This window comes from Echinops telfairi, unplaced genomic scaffold (assembly GCF_000313985.2).
Source record: "Echinops telfairi isolate 266 unplaced genomic scaffold, ASM31398v2 ScPeMD7_5868;HRSCAF=6743_0, whole genome shotgun sequence".
Lineage (NCBI taxonomy): Eukaryota > Metazoa > Chordata > Mammalia > Afrosoricida > Tenrecidae > Echinops > Echinops telfairi.
In genome coordinates, this window is record NW_022109767.1 from 12,129,538 (window position 1) to 12,143,671 (window position 14,134).

General features: G+C 43.0%; 2 pseudogenes; one reads left to right on the top strand and one right to left on the bottom strand.

Annotated features, from left to right (window-relative positions):
* The first annotated feature begins 829 nt into the window (after positions 1 to 829).
* On the top strand, positions 830 to 10,330 carry LOC101651684 (annotated as a pseudogene).
* Positions 10,331 to 13,750: 3,420 nt separating this feature from the next.
* The window catches only part of LOC101651377, a 1,172-nt pseudogene continuing 788 nt past the window's right edge, over positions 13,751 to 14,134 (bottom strand).

Consider the following 14,134-nt stretch of genomic DNA (forward strand, 5'->3'; position numbering starts at 1 on the left):
CAGCCCAGTGCATAACCGCACCACCACCACAACTCCTGGGTTATAGGGAATAGGCTTGATAATTAGGGGAAATGGTAGAGCAATCTCTGTTTCTCAGTGTGGAGCTTGAAGTCCACAGGGCAGAAAAGAGGATGGTAAATGTTAGGTTTCTAGAGTCAGTAATACCTTGGCTCTTGGCCTCACACAATGAAAGAATTCACATCAAAGCCTGTTTTGTAATCCAAGTGGGTTCTTATGAAGGACTGTACAAATTTCAGGTTTTACAGTCTCAAAGGGGTTCACAACCGGGCCTGAACAACCACATGGAAAAGAGCACCCACACTTAAGGATCTTGAGGGGAATCCCCGGAGGCCAGAAGCCCAAGAACCCTAGATGCTGAGAGCACATGGGCCAAGAGGCTGTGGGCCCTGAGTAGTCCCAGAATGGGCACATGTGTGCCTGCACAGGGGAGGGAGACTCTCCCCGTCTATCTGCCTCTGACCAGGAGCAGAGTAAGAGAAGGTGTCTCAGAGCGGGCTCCCTGCCTTTATTCTCCTCCATGCTGGGGGAAGGCATGGTTGATGGTATTGGTTGAGCCCATTGGCTGAGTTAGGCCCACCTGGGCGATGTCATGAGTCTGGGCTTAGTTTGGCCCGCCCACGTGTACCTCCTACCTGGCTCAGGGGCCTGAGTACGAGCATGCTCAGTTTGGGGTCTTCATAGATGTCTAATGGTTGCCTGATTTCTTTCCAACCTCCTCTATAGGGGCCTTTGCAGGCCTGGAAGGAACAACCCCCTATCCCTAAGCTAGCTACCTAACAGTAAGCTGGTTGTAACCCATGAGTATGCGATGGAATTTCATGAGGGTAGATTAAAACGGATGTTCATTCTTGTTACCACTGACCTCAGGTCAGTCCCCACGGATAACACCCTCAATTGAAATGTTTTACAGGACCGCACCCTAGGCATGTCGCTCTACTCGTTCTCTTTTGGTGAAGTTTTCTTTATGTATTTTTCTAGTTTTGGCTGTGAGCTATTCATTGTCCTTGGCGTTTTGTGGGAATTCTTTGTTTCATTTGAAGTTATAATTCTGTAGGGTACATTTTTATTTGCTTTTTTTTTTTCTTTCTCAGGAACTTGGGCTTCTCCTAGTTAGAGAAGGCTCGACATTTGTATTAGTCTGGTTCCTTTAGAGAAACAAATCCACAGGAACTCATGTATAAGAGAGTTTTATATAAAGGTTAAGTGTGCATCAAGAAAACATCCCAACCCAGCGCTGCCCAAGCCCACAAGTCCAACATTAAGCCATTAACCCATGTGTCCAACACCAATCTACAAAGTCCCCCTCCATCTTACAAAACAGAGACAGTGATGCTGACTGCAGAAGGAAAGCCGAGTCAGTGAATGTGTAAGCATCTCAGCACTGGCAGGGGTCTCCACACGGGTGCTCCAGCACCCAGGGCTGCATCGAGGTAGGTCCATGAGGCTTCTCCTCAGGGACGTCCTGCAGGAAGTGAGCCTTACCAGCTAAAGCAGGGAACTGGCTAAGGCAGCTGCACCCTGGTCCGACTATCACAAAGCAAGAGACCTGAGAACTTGAAAGGCGAAGCTCACTGAGTCATTTATCCCTCCGCCCTTCAATTAACCCCACATGTGTTTATAGGCCAGGTTGGCACAATAAACTAACTCAACATTGAATTCTTTGCTTGAGATTTTTAGACTAGATAAGTTATATGAATTCGGACTGAAACCAATTTCTGAATCCAAATTTTTAATATTTTCTCTTCTACCTATTTAATGCCACTGATGTGATCATTTATTTTTCTTCCATTTCTTCGATGTTGGGAGATTTGCTTCCAACTTGCCTTTATACTAAGAGAGTAGCCCTTTAGGTTCAAGACTCAAGGTAGGGGAGGGAAAAATATATTTCATTTGATTTAGATGTTAATTGGTTCATGGGTTTTATTTTAGCTCCTTGTTCTGGTATTAACAGAAAGATAAAATTTCTAAGAAATAGTTTAAAAGCATAATTAAGAGTGAAAATATACTGTTCCTTAGCTATACCGGTTTCTCAGGAAATGAACAATTTGATATTTCCAAATCCTTAAGCGTTAACTTATTTAGAATATTATTAACTATTTAAAATGAAAATGTTTCTAAAATATAATACATATTTATCTATTATATTTAATAGAAGATACAAAATGTATTTGACTTCATTCTTTAATTTTTCTACAGAATAATCATTGTGAATATTCTTAATTTTCTAATCATTAGATCATCCTGCAAGGCACTTATTACCTTCATTTAATAAAAATTTTAAAAACTGTTAGAAATGAAGCTGTTAGACAATAAGAAATGATAAAAAATATTACCAGGTGATAATTTTTACTGGGCAAAAGATTCAAAAGTATTAAATTATTAGAAAAGCTGTTCTCTAATGTATGTGCTTTAAGGATATCTAGTCTTGCTTTTAGTAAAATTTGAGGTTAAATACTAATATCTTCCTGTTTATATTGAGTGTTTACTGCAGGTGTTTCAAAAAGTTCATGAAGGGAATGAAAAGACAATGGAATTTCCCCACACACTTTCTTGAGCCCTCCGATTGGCCAGCATAGTTCTAAGAGCTTTTCTCTGCCCAGAAACTGGATATGGTTGTCATTTTTTATCCCCACTTTGTAGTTGGAAAACTGGGCGCCGGGAAGTTCAGTAAGTCGCTCCAGAGCACTCAGTTAACAAGTTGAAATATAAACCAGGGAAGCCTGGCTCCAGCCCTGTGCTGTTCATCACGCCGTCTGCACCGCGCGGAGACGCAGGGAGCTAGCTGTACTGTCATTTCTGGAGGACAGACGACTTGCACTGGTTTTTTATTTGTTGTCATTGTTGACTTTGATAACTTCCAAATCTACAGAAAGTTCATGAGCTGAGGACAGTGGCCACCTGTATGCTTTCCTCATGGAGATGCTAGACTCCCTGGTGTTTAACATGGTGCTTTGTTCTGTCTCTGCAGTAAATGGCATGGAGCCCGTATCTAACCGCTGCTGGCTTCCCTCTTGCCACGCAGGGGTCAGATATGCCTCCATCCTCTATCCTCCATCCTCCATCCTCCACTCTTAAGTGTATGCTGGGTTCAGTAATTCATTGCAATGGCCACATAGGCCTCGCAGAGAATACTCATGATTAAGGGGAGCTAACAGGTCACTGAGAATTGGGATCAGGAAAGCAGTCAGCCTTCCACAGCAACACCTCTCCTCACCTCGCAACCAAGTCTCTCTCTGATCCTCAGCTTCTCAGCTGCGTGGCCCGTTAGCCTCTGTCTCTGAGGACCAGAAGCCCACCTATAGCTCTGTCTCACAGCCCCATAGTCTCTGTGCTGCACCTCTTGCTCTGCCCCATAGACTCCAAACCGTGGTCTCTGGTGCCTCTAACCTTGGCCTCCACCTCCACCACTTCAGACAGAGATCCGGAAGATGCTCTTCCGATGGTCCTGGGAATTCTTTCTGAGTCTGAGATGCCTCTTATACACAGTGGAGCGGCTTTGAACAAACCATATCCCCAAAGAAACAAAGGATGTGACTTAAGTCATACCCTCTAGTCGGGTTTAATGGTACATTTCACCGGAATCCAGTCACAGAGAACCTTCTCAAAAATGGGTTTATTAGCCACAGGCCGAGACTTCAGAAACAGAATCACATCACATACAGCATTATGTCTAGAAGAGTCATATGAATCGACTACATCTCACTTTCTTTCTTTGAGCCATTTATAAACGTCCTCTTCCTTCATCCCTGAATATTTCTTCTTGTATCTTGTGAGAGCACCACAAGTTTGTCAGTTTGTTGAACTCCTGTAGCTTGAGTGTTGTTATGACCTAGAAGCTACACCACTGACATTGCCAATCCTAGCAGGTTGCCTGCTAGTGGATTTCCCAGGCTGAGCCATAGTAAGAACGACCGGGTGATCTGCTCCTGAAAATTAGCGAATGAAAACCTTATAACACACTCCTGAATGCTGTCAGATACAGTTCTGAAATATGAGTGCCCCCCACCCCACTACCTGCTAGGTTGGAAGATATTTCTTAATGGCTTTGATATTACTAAAAATATTATTTTAGGTTCTACTTAAGTAGCAGCATGGCTCTAAATCCTTGATAAATTATGGCTTTAGGCTGATGGGCTCCTTCATCCTAATGATTGTCTTTGTCTTGCCTTTGCCCTGTTTAAGACTAAGGAAATGAGTCTCTATAAATTTTATTGGAGTTCGTGGTATTTTTTTCATTACTAAAACAATACAAACACAGAAACATTAAACTATTAAGAGAAAAAAAACGTTCCTTTGAAAACTTACTACAGGAAATCTTACTGCTTCCTATTCTACTTTGTGAAATCACAGCTTGGATTTCACTCCTCCCTCTAGTTTTGGTTTTTAAAATCTTGCCAAATTTAACAACAAAAACTTGCTTAGTTGTATGTCTAAGCCCTTTATTGAGACGATTCAAAGGAAGGAAGAAAAGGTTTCTTACAGATAGAGAACAGAACCTAAGACACCCATGGTCCTTCCACCTAAAAATCCACAGCAGTGTTTTAATCTATCTAGTGGACAATCTCCACTCCTGATCATTTTTAATCTGTTGCAAACAGTGAACCATTGCTTTCTAGGTTTCTCAAAATCGTGATTTAGTCTGGTAGGCTCCACATTAAAACTGTCTGTCTGTCTTTTTCATAAATTCAGTATACTCTATCTTTGTGCTGGAAATTTTGGTCAAGTATTTCAGCAAGCAAGGAAAGCATGTCAGCGAAGCAAAAGCTTATCTGGAGATAACAAAATATAATATTACCATGGTTAACTCATAATAACATTTGTAAAAGTGAAAAACCTGGTAGGAATTATAGAATGAATGCAAAACCAAAGAAAGCTAATTCAAAATCAGAAGAATGTTATACCAAAAAAAAAAAAAAATCTCATAACACACTATTTTAAAAGCTTCAGATATAATACCAAACTATAAAGTTACTAAACATCTGAATTAAGTTTATAGATAAGCAAGTGGATTCAACAGAAACAAAGTTGTAGCCAAGTCAGCAATGAAAATAACTAAGATTATCAACCTATTAAGGAAAAATCTTTTGTGACTTCCCACAAAGCCTCAAGTGGTCAGGAATTCATAATAGTTTTCTGAGGATACCTGAGTATCATTTCTTCAAAACCATGTCACTTGACAAATCCAAGCCACTCTTACCCTCCCATTGGTCAGCATTAAGGCAACAGAGGCAAACACTGTTATAAATGCAATCCTGCAACATTGGGGCTCTACAAGTAGATAGCCATGAAGGCTGAACAGATATGGGAGGGAGAGTGGGAGTATATGTAGGAAGATCTATACATCCGGCAGAGAACATGTATTTACCTGTGCTGCAAATGTGGTCACGAATGCAATGGAGCATATGGTAAACCAAGTTATGAAAACTTCTTAACAAAACACTTTATTGCATTGAATCACTGGAGCCTCGGGACCATCATCACAGGAGACACCGAGGTCAAGGGCCGAGCACAGTTCACAGAGACAACGTTCCACATCATACTTTGCTAAGTAGTGACTGGGATCTTCAATGCTCTCGAGCAGTTACCTAAGGACATCAGTTGGTCCCTCTCCATGCCAAGGCAAGAAGAGTGGAAAAAATGGAAATATACATAGTAACAACCCAGCAGACGAACAAACCATGCAAACACCAGTTTTCACCAGCCAGACACCAGAAGAACTCGATGGTTGTCCCATTAGTTTCAGCCATTGCCCTGACATGGGCATGTGCACAGTCACTGACGTGATGTGGTTGTTAGGTGCCGCCGTTGAGTCAGTTTTCAATTCGTAGTGACTCAATGTGTCAGAGCGGATGGGCCCCGTAGGGTTTTCTAGGACGTAAGCGTGGGAACAATTGTGATGATAGCCCAGGACCGGTAGTGTTTCATTCTGTTGTCCGTAGGGTCACTATGGGTCGGAACTGACTTGATGGCAGATTGCAATGACAGCAGCAATCTTTGTAGAAGCAGACTGCAGGTGTTTTTTCCTGTGGAGCCAGGAAAAATGGCCCATATTTCGGTTAGCAGGTCAGTGCTTACATTTTGCCACCAGGGCACTGACAATGGGGATCTTTTCCATATTTATTATAGACAATTGAAATATAACTTTTGTGCCAAAAACAAAACAAAAAGAACCCCTCAGTTTGGACTGTACTCTGAAATTGCTTTCAACCTTATTCCCTTCTTCCATCTTGCTTCCCACAGTTTATCCCTCCACAGGCAGCCAGAGCAGCTTTTCAAAAGATAAAGCAGGTAATACTCGTTACATCTCTAATGAACATCTTCCAGTAGCCTCCCGATACAATCACCATAATAAAACCTTTTTGTTATGGTTACTGAATATTTCTGCAGAAATATTACAGAGCACTGTCTTTCTTGTCTCCATGCGTTAGCCCTATCAGACTCTTTTTATTCCATCCACACACTAAGCTTATGTTTATCTCAGAGCCCACCCTCTTGGAATGTTCTCCCTCTGGAATGCTCATCCTTGAAGCTTCCTATGGCAGGCTGGTTTTCATCCATCGAGGCCTTAGCTTGAAGACCTTCCCTTCTGTGTTAGGATGGATTGACTAGAGACACAGATTCAGTGGCACTCAGATGTGTGTAAGAGAGAGCTTTATATCAAGAAGTAGTTAAATATCAGAAAAACACCCCAGCCCAGTCCAGATCAAGTCCACCAGTCTGTACAAGCCCCAAAGTCTGAGACCAGTAGAGAAATCCCTCTTCAGGCTCATGCAGCCACAAGCAATGATGCAGAAGGCAGGAAGATCACAGGCCAATGGGTGAAAAGTCTTGTGGATCAAATGGCAGTGGAAGAATCACAGGGCTGGTACAAGTTTCAGCGTGGCTCACCAGCAGGAAGGTGAAGGCAGAGAGAGGGGCAGAGGGGGTGGTGGTGGTGGTGGTGGTGGTGGGGAGATTCCAGGACCCTCCTTATGAGAAGGTCATGCCCAGAAGGAGGCACCATCTGGCTGTGACCTGATCTGACAGGCTAAACTGCACCCCTACACTGCTCTTTCTCTCTCTCTCTTTTTACCACCCCTACACTTTTATATCTTCAAGTTGATGTGAAATTATGTAACCACCACACCTTCTTACCCACTCCAATAAACCTAATACCTCCCCCTAATATTCCTGGGGTCGTCTTTTTTCTTCATAGCATTAGCATGGTCTCCTCCATTACTCTCACAACATAGACATCACAAGAGCAGAGGCATTACTGGTTGTATTTCTGGCCATTTTCCCATTATTGAGCAAACTTCATTGTACATGGTAAATAAATATTCGTTGACTAAATGAGTCAATGAATGAATAAGTCATGTGACTGCCACTCATCAGAACCCATCCACTGCCAATGAGTGGATTCTGATTCAGAGTACCCTCGTAGGGAAGAGTGGACAGAGATTTGGATTTCTGAGGCGGTATATCTTTAGAGGAGCAGAAAGACTTATCTTACTCCTGTGGAGTCAATGGCTAGCAACTCACTGTTTGACCTCATGTCACCAGGCCCTGGTGCATCAGAGTACCAGGTTTCAGGTGCATTCATTAAGGGCGTCTTCTGTTGGTATGTGTTCAGCTAGATGCTCTGGTGTTAGCCCTATGGATGTTTTATTATCATTATGTGTGAAATGGCAGCGTCAAAGTTACTGCCACATTCAAATCCATTGGAAACCCTCATTTTGAAGACTTTGTTTTGAAGTTCTTTTATTAACTAAACTTTCCCAGTTTTTAAAGAGTTGAATTAATTATGCCTGTGGAGACCCTGGGTCAATGACAGCTGTCAGCAGGGTGACTGCTCACCGTGGTGTCAGGGCATGTGTTCTGACAGAGAGACCTAGTGAGAGGGTCAAGGATGGCAGAGTATCAGCAGGGTGACTGCTCACCGTGGTGTCAGGGCATGTGTTCTGACAGAGGGACAAGGGTGGCAGAGGCTTTTGCTGCGTATTGCTCAAATCACGGCACAAAGTTACTCCCTCTACTCATGAGACTAGTTTTGAAAGGAGACGCTATTGTTTATTGATACTATGCACATCCCTAAGAATATTTAAAGGTTAATCAAGAATCTGTTTTAGTCATATTGATATCTTCAATTTTCTCTGAAATTTAGATTTGTAACAGAGTTTCCAAAAATCACACCATACAAGGCTCAAGAAAAATAGTCCATAATTTGTGTTTAATTCAAATACATTCTAAAGAGAATTAAGAAACCTGAATCTGTTAGAAGAAAAAACACGTAACAAAACCTAGTACTTATATCTCACATATGAGGGATAATGAGCTGTAAGTCTATAATTCTCTTATTTTTGTCTACATGTGGACACAATAGTGTCTGAATTTTAAAGTTAGTTTTGAATGTTGCAGCTTCCTCTAGAGAATATTGTTTGGCACATGATTTTCCTGCTTATCACTCTAGGTTCTCAGCTGTAGTCAAATCTAGAAATGATGCTATTTTATTATTTTTTCAAATTTCTGTGAGGGTTAATTAATCCAAAGAGGAGAATTTGGAGATTCTATAATAATAGATAATTGGAGCCCTGGTGGCATAGTGGGTTACACGTTGAGCTGCTAACTCCAAGTTCAGTAGTTCTGACCCACCAGCTACTCTGCAGGCGAAAGATGAGGCTTTCTGCTACCATAAAGATTCATACTTTAGAAACCCAAAGAGAAAGGGAGAGCTATCCTGTTGTACATTGCCACTATGAGTTGGAACCTAATGGTAGTGAGTATGATCTTTTCAAATAATGATTGCTACACATTTTTTTTTGTTACACATTTTTTTCTGTGCAAAACGTCACCACTAAACAGTTCAGGAGATTCCTCTTTTCTCAGTATGGAGATAATTAAGAGCAAATTACCTTAAAAGCAGCCCTGGAAGCATTGGTGGATAAGCATTGGGCTGTTAACCTCAAGGCTGGTGGTTCAAACCCGCCAGCTGATCTCCAGGGTTACGCGGAGGTGGAATCGACCTGATGACATTGGGTCTGGTTTTGGCTTGGTTACCTGAAAGAAACAAAACACAACAACAAAAAAACTAAAATAAAAAAAACCCCATGAAACAATGATAAAGACCAACAAATGCAAAATCTAAATACAATACTATCATAAACATATATTCAAATAAATATAAATTTCCTTAAGAAGAAGAAGAAATAGCATGGGTACTACAGATTTGGAGGGGTGGGGGAGGCAGGAATACCCCTGTTTTGGGGGCAGTTATTAAAAATAAGAAATGTCATGGCAAAAATCTATTCTAGATGTCAAAAGATGGCTAACACCAAATTAGATTCGTGAACTTTGATTGGATCCTTGTTGAAAGCAAAACAAACCAGAGCATGTTCTGAATTTAGAAACTCTTACACCAGAAATTGTGTCTAAAAGAAAAAGGATATGGGCAAAAGTACGTTATAAAGTGTCACTACCATCCGGGCCGGGCGGTGGCGGCAATACCTGGGCCAGATGGAGCACATCCTCCGCTGTGGCGTCAGGAAGGAGGGCCGCACGGGCCCAGGCACCCTGTCCGTGTTTGGCATGCAGGCGCGCTACAGCTTGAGAGATGAATTCCCTCTGTTGACAGCCAAGCGGGTGTTCTGGAGCAGTTGCTGTGGTTTATGAAGGGATCCACCAAAGCTAAAGAACCCTCCTCCACGGGAGTGAAGATCTGGGATGCCAGTGGGTCCCGAGACTTCTTGGATGGCCTGGGGTTCCCTACCCGAGAAGAAGATTTAGGCCCAGTCTATGGCTTTCAGTGGAGACATTTTGGGCTAAATATAAAGATAGGAATTCAGATTACTCAGGCCAAGGAGTAGACCAGCTGCAAAAGGTTACTGACACAATCAAAACCAACCCTGATGACCGAAGAATCATCAGGTGTGCTTGGAATTCAAAAGACCTTCCTCAGGTGGCGCTGCCTCCTTGCCACGCTCCCTGCCCGTTCTGCATGGTGAATGGCGAGCTGTCCTGCCAGCTGTAGCAGAGGTCAGGTGACATGGGCCTGAGGTTGTCTTTCAACATCGCCAGGTAAGCCTTGCTCATCTACATGATCGCACACATCACAGGCCTGAAGCCAGGTGACTTTGTACATAACGTTGGGAGATGCACATATTTACTTGATCATGTTGAACCCCTGAAAGTTCAGCTCTAGCAAGAACCAAGACCCTTCCCCAAGTTCAACATTCTGCGAAAAGTTGAGACCATTGATGGTTCTAAAGCTGAAGACTTCCAGATCGAAGGATCCAACCCTCATCCAACCACTAAAACGGAAATGGCTGTCTAGAGTGCGTAAGGAGTTGTTGGCCATTAGGGAGGGGATGGACTTGATGCCCAGGTGAAAGCGTGTTACTACCAGAGTTCCAGTGGAAGTCCCATGAAAAACTTATTTAAATCTATAAACACCAATTTATTTGGGGGGGCTCTTACAAATTTTATGACAATCCATCATTCAATAGTATTAAACACACTTGTACATATGTTACCATCAACATTTCCAAAATATTTTCTTTCTACCGGAGCCCTTGGTTTAAGCTCCTCTTTTTTTCTCCCTCCTTCCCCCACCCTCCTACCCTCATGACTCCTTGATCAAATATATATTGTTATTATTTCTTATCTTACAATGTCTGTTGTCTCCCTTCACCTACATTTCTGTTATTCCTCCCTTGGATGGGAGGGGCTACATGTCAAACCTTGTGATGGGTTCCCCCTTTCTCTCCCTTCTCCGCACCCCCACAACCTCCTACCCTCATGATATCGCTACTCCCACTACTGTTCCTGAGAAGTTTATCTGTCCCGAATTCCATATGTTGAGAGCTCTTATCTGTACCAATGTGTATTCTCCAGTCTAGCCAGATTTGTAAGGTAGAACTGGGGCATGGTAGTGGAGGGGAGGAAGCATTCTGGAATTAGAGGAATGATGTGTTTTGTCAGTGCTATCCTGCACCTTGGTTGAAACGTCCCTTTCTTATAACCCTTCTATGGAGGGATATCCAATTGTCTACAGATGGGCTTTGGGTCTTTACTCTGACCCCACTCCTTCAAATTAATATAATTGTTTGTTTTGGATCTTTTGATACCTGATCCAATTGACACCTCATGATCACACAGGCTGGTGTGCTTCTTTCATGTCGGGTTATTTGCTTCCCTGCTAGATGGCCGCTTGTTTAACTTCAAGCCTTTAAGACCCCAGATGCTATATCTTTTGATAGCCAGGCATCATCTGCTCTCTTCGCCACATTTGGTTATGCACCCATTTTGTCTTCAGCAATCCTGTTGGGAAGGTGAGTATCAAAGAGTTAAGCAATCTTTTATCCACAATTCCACTGAAGTGGTGTGTTGAAACTAGGCTATGTGCTCCAGCTGTGTGTTACCATGGTATCCTGCCTTTTCCTTGATGAAATCCGTCCTTGTGTTAACAGGAGCAAACAATTGGCTTTAAGAATATGTAGGGCACTCCTAAAGGGGAACAATCAGCAAAGCTGGGGAGTTAGAGGAGCTAGACTCTCATTACCCATCCTGGTGACCTCTACTATAAGCCAAAAAAAAAAAAGCCGAAGGAAGTCTTCAAGAACCTTTCAGTCTAGTGCCGAATACACTTGAGTATCCAACTGAGATGAACACTACTGAAGACACAAAAACAAACTGACATCTGAACTTACTCAGCTTCCCCCGAATTCATATTCAACCTCAAACAAAATGCTAAGGAACACATTAGACTCCTTTACCTGTAGATTACTGCCCTTGAGGCTCTCCTCATAATGCAGGCATAGATGGAAACCAACTTTCACTAAGAGCTTCAGCCTCTACACAGGATGTATGGCATTTTGGTGTTATTGTGTATTCAATCATCTCCCCTACTCACCAGATCATAAGCAGAACGTGACGAGAGGGGGCTCATTTGTCTATTAGGTTTTTTTCTAACAAAGTACCTGACATAGAGTAAAAGTTATCATGTAATAATTAACAATTCCAGACACAGGTGGGGTTGTGGAGGAGTGAAAAAATGTCAAAGAACCGGTTGTTGCCCCTAAGAGATTGCAGCGTTAGTGAGAACGATTAATGGTAAGTCATTCAAATAAATGCTAGGAAGAGGTTCAAATGATCAGCCCTGGTAGGCTCCAACACAGGGACGTTAATTGCTAGTTTAGGAGACCAAGAAAGGCTTTACGAAGGAAGGAAAGAAGGCTGCATGGAGAAATAATGCAGTCTAGGATATGGTCAACGCCTTCTCTAGGTGTATCCTCTTTTCTAGAATGCAGATAGATCTGCTTCTGGTAGCAAGTCTTGAATAGTATTTAATGATTTAAAAACAAGGGCAAGATAGGACAAAATAATAATTTATAAATGATCAAGGGTTCATAAGGGATGGGGGAACAGGGAGGGAGGGGAAAAATGAGGAGCTGCTGCCGGGGGCTTAAGTGGAGAGCAAATGTTTTGAGAATGATGAGGGCAATGAATGTACAAATGTGCTTTACACAATTGATGTATGTATGGATTGTGGTAAGAGTTGTATGAGCCCCTAATAAAACGATTAAAAAACAAACAACAACAAAAACCAAGGACTTCTATGTGATAAAAACAGATCCAGATCTAAGTGCTTAAGTCTGAGAGGAAAAAACTAACCAAATTTTCAACTCAAATGACTATTTCAGGGCCTTTGGGAATTTCTCTGTTTTGGCCTAAGCAATTTGTTTTTGGCTCATAAGTAATCTCATATGGCAGCAGCATTTTTAATTAGATCTTAGTCCTCCTGGCTGTAATTCATTTAAGGGTGTGAACAATTTTTTCCCCCCTTAATTAGATTCATAGTGTTGCTGAATTCTCTACGGGCCAACAGGGATGATATAAGCTTTGGTAATTGGATTTTCCAGCTCAAAGCCTGTTAACATTCCGAAGAAGAGAAAACACATAGCAGATCCACTTGAAACATGTTATTTACTTAAACTGCACATTTCCATGAAATCATTTGCTAAAATAATGTCATGTTTTGGGGGGTCTACCTCACTAATTTTCACTTTGTACCTGGTTGCAGAGGCCAGAAAGAGAATAATCCTATCATTTTCCTTTAGCTGATTTCTTCAATGCAGAAAGGTTAGCCTCTACTTTCACAATAGACTCGAAGTCATACTTTGGCTTTCCAGGACTTGTTTTAATTTTCTTTAGCTTCAAGTTTAACTGGGATATGAGCAAAGGATGGTCTGGCCCCTGCTTTTATTCTGGCTAATGGTATTGAGGCCCTCTCTGGCCCCTCCCTTCTGATAAAGTCCATTCGATTCCTGTGTGTGCCATGGGGAGAGGCCCATGCTTGAATATCCATGTCTGTTGTTGAAAAGGGGTCTTTTCCATGACGAAGCTATCGGGCTTGCATAGTATCAAGGGATTTCTGACGTTGTTTCTATCAACAAGGCCATGTATTTTCTAACTGCTAACCCCTCTTCTTTGTTTCTAACTATCCAGTTACCAGTAATTATCCCTGTATGCTGATTGCATTTTTTTTTGACCCTTCAGAGGGGATTTATTAGTGAGTGGGTTACAGTCAAATGCTGGGCCTTGGGCTTCTTTAGAGGGGGGCACCCATCACTGAGGAGGCCAGGCAGGCCCCTGGGATTCCAGGACAGCGGCAGTGGAGTCCGGGTGATCGCTCTGCTCGCAGTGCCAGATGGGGCACTGGGCCTGCCCCAGGCACCGGTGTCATCAGGCCGCGCTACTGGGCCTCGTTGAGCTGCCGTGCCACGTCCAGGATGTCCTTGGTGCCTTTGCTCAGCAACAAGTTGGCCAGGCTTTTGCCCAGGTTCTCTGCAGTCAGCTGGCCTCCCCGGGGAATGTGCCGGGCTGTGATGCCCACCAGCTGTGGGTCGACCTCGGTGCCATCTGACTGGGCGGGGACATCCACCGCGGCCTGCATGGTCTCTTGTATGCTATTGGACCCATCCAGACTCCACACGCCTCCGGTCAGGTACAGTTGGCCATCTTTCATGGCTGTGTGGACTGCTACTGGCACGCTGCAGCCTCCTTCCAAATGCCTCAGGAAGGCCCGCTTGGCAATGCAGCTCAGCAGGGTCTCCGGATCGTGCAGCCTTTCCCCCCC